The sequence below is a fragment of the Pristiophorus japonicus genome, unplaced genomic scaffold, assembly GCF_044704955.1.
Source record: "Pristiophorus japonicus isolate sPriJap1 unplaced genomic scaffold, sPriJap1.hap1 HAP1_SCAFFOLD_526, whole genome shotgun sequence".
NCBI classification, from domain to species: domain Eukaryota; kingdom Metazoa; phylum Chordata; class Chondrichthyes; family Pristiophoridae; genus Pristiophorus; species Pristiophorus japonicus.
This window is the reverse complement of record NW_027254433.1, coordinates 5001-7811: the sequence shown is the minus strand read 5'-3', so window position 1 is coordinate 7811 and position 2811 is coordinate 5001.

The following is a 2811-nucleotide window of genomic DNA, read 5'->3' as shown; positions in this document are numbered from 1 at the left end:
TGGGATTAGACTGGGTGGGATATTAAAGGGGGAGTGAGGGGAGAGTGGGATTAGACCGGTGGGATATTAAAGGGGGGAGTGAGGGGGAGAGTGGGACTAGACTGGGTGGGATATTAAAGGGGGAGTGAGGGGAGAGTGGGATTAGACTGGGTGGGATATTAAAGGGGGAGTGAGGGGAGATTGGGATTAGACTGGGTGGGATATTAAAGGGGGAGTGAGGGGAGAGTGGAATTAGACTGGGTGGGATATTAAAGGGGGAGTGAGGGTAGAGTGGGATTAGACTGGGTGGGTTTTTAAAGGGGGGAGTGAGGGGAGAGTGGGACTAGACTGGGTGGGATATTAAAGGGGGAGTGAGGGGGAGAGTGGGATTAGACTGGGTGGGATATTAAAGGGGGAGTGAGGGGAGAGTGGGATTAGACTGGGTGGGATATTAAAGGGGGATGAGGGGAGAGTGGGATTAGACCGGTGGGATATTAAAGGGGGGAGTGAGGGGGAGAGTGGGATTAGACTGGGTGGGATATTAAAGGGGGAGTGAGGGGAGAGTGGGATTAGACTGGGTGGGATATTAAAGGGGGAGTGAGGGGGAGAGTGGGATTAGACTGGGTGGGATATTAAAGGGGGGAGTGAGGGGGAGAGTGGGATTAGACTAGGTGGGATATTAAAGGGGGAGTGAGGGGAGAGTGGGATGAGACTAGGTGGGATATTAAAGGGGGGAGTGAGGGGAGAGTGGGATTAGACTGGGTGGGATATTAATGGGGGAGTGAGGGGAGAGTGGGATTAGACTGGGTGGGATATTAAAGGGGGAGTGAGGGGAGAGTGGGATTAGACTGGGTGGGATATTAAAGGGGGAGTGAGGGGAGAGTGGGATTAGACTTGGTGGGATATTAAAGGGGGAGTGAGGGGAGAGTGGGATTAGACTGGGTGGGATATTAAAGGGGGAGTGAGGGGAGAGTGGAATTAGACTGGGTGGGATATTAAAGGGGGAGTGAGGGGAGAGTGGGATAGACTGGGTGGGATATTAAAGGGGGAGTGAGGGGGAGAGTGGGATTAGACTGGGTGGGATATTAAAGGGGGAGTGAGGGGGAGAGTGGGATTAGACTGGGTGGGATATTAAAGTGGGAGTGAGGGGAGAGTGGCAATTGACCGGTGGGATATTAAAGGGGGGAGTGAGGGGGAGAGTGGGACTAGACTGGGTGGGATATTAAAGGGGGAGTGAGGGGAGAGTGCGATTAGACTGGGTGGGATATTAAAGGGGGAGTGAGGGGAGAGTGGGATTAGACTGGGTGGGATATTAAAGGGGGAGTGAGGGGAGAGTGGAATTAGACTGGGTGGGATATTAAAGGGGGAGTGAGGGGAGAGTGGGATTAGACTGGGTGGGTTATTAAAGGGGGAAGTGAGGGGAGAGTGGGACTAGACTGGGTGGGATATTAAAGGGGGAGTGAGGGGGAGAGTGGGATTAGACTGGGTGGGATATTAAAGGGGGAGTGAGGGGAGAGTGGGATTAGACTGGGTGGGATATTAAAGGGGGAGTGAGGGGAGAGTGGGATTAGACTGGGTGGGATATTAAAGGGGGAGTGAGGGGAGAGTGGGATTAGACTGGGTGGGATATTAAAGGGGGGAGTGAGGGGAGAGTGGGATTAGACTGGGTGGGATATTAATTGGGGAGTGAGGGGAGAGTGGGATTAGACTGGGTGGGATATTAAAGGGGGAGTGAGGGGAGAGTGGGATTAGACTGGGTGGGATATTAAAGGGGGAGTGAGGGGAGAGTGGGATTAGACTGGGTGGGATATTAAAGGGGGAGTGTGGGGAGAGTGGGATTAGACTGGGTGGGATATTAAAGGGGGAGTGTGGGGAGAGTGGGATTAGACTGGGTGGGATATTAAAGGGGGAGTGAGGGGGAGTGGGATTAGACTGGGTGGGATATTAAAGAGTGTGGGGAGCAAGGGAGATGTGCTGAATTGAGTATTGTTGATATGTTGGTTCATTCTATAATAGCTATCTATGTATATAAGATATGTGTATAAGTCGGCGTGTCTCTGTCTGATTGTGTGTGAGACTGTGTGCGCAATAGAATTATACAAATTTACAGCACGAAGGGGACATTCCGGCCCATCGTGTCCGCTCCGGCCGACCAAGAGCTACCCAGCCTAATCCCACTTTCCAGCTCTGGGTCCGTAGCCCTGTGGGTTACAGCACTTCAGGAGCACATCCAGGTATTGTTTAAATGTGGTGAGGGTCTCTGCCTCTACCACCCTTTCAGGCCGTGAGTTCCAGACCCCCACCACCCTCTGGATGAAGTTATTTCCCCTCAAATCCCCTCTAAACCTCCCCCAATTACTTTAAATCTATGCCCCCTGGTTGTTGACCCCTCTGCCAAGAGAAATAGGTCCTTCCTATCCACTCTATCCAGGCCCCTCATCATTTTATACACCTCAATCAGGTCTCCCCTCAGCCTCCTCTGTTCCAAGGAAAACAACCCCAGCCTATCCAATCTTTCCTCATAGCTAAAATTCTCCAGTCCCGGCAGCATCCTGGTAAATCTCCTCTGCACCCTCTCCAGTGCAATCACATCCTTCCTGTAATGTGGTGACCAGAACTGCACGCAGTACTCCAGCTGTGGCCTTAGAATTTTTTCCGACAATTTTCCCACCACTGAGGTTAGGCTGACTGGCCAATAATTACTCGGTCTATCCCTTTCTCCCTTTTTAAACAAAGTTACCACAGTCCTCTGGCACCACACCTGCAGCCAGAGAGGATTGGAAAATGTGTGCCTGTGTCCATGTGAGTGTGTGTGTGTCACTCTGTGTGTGA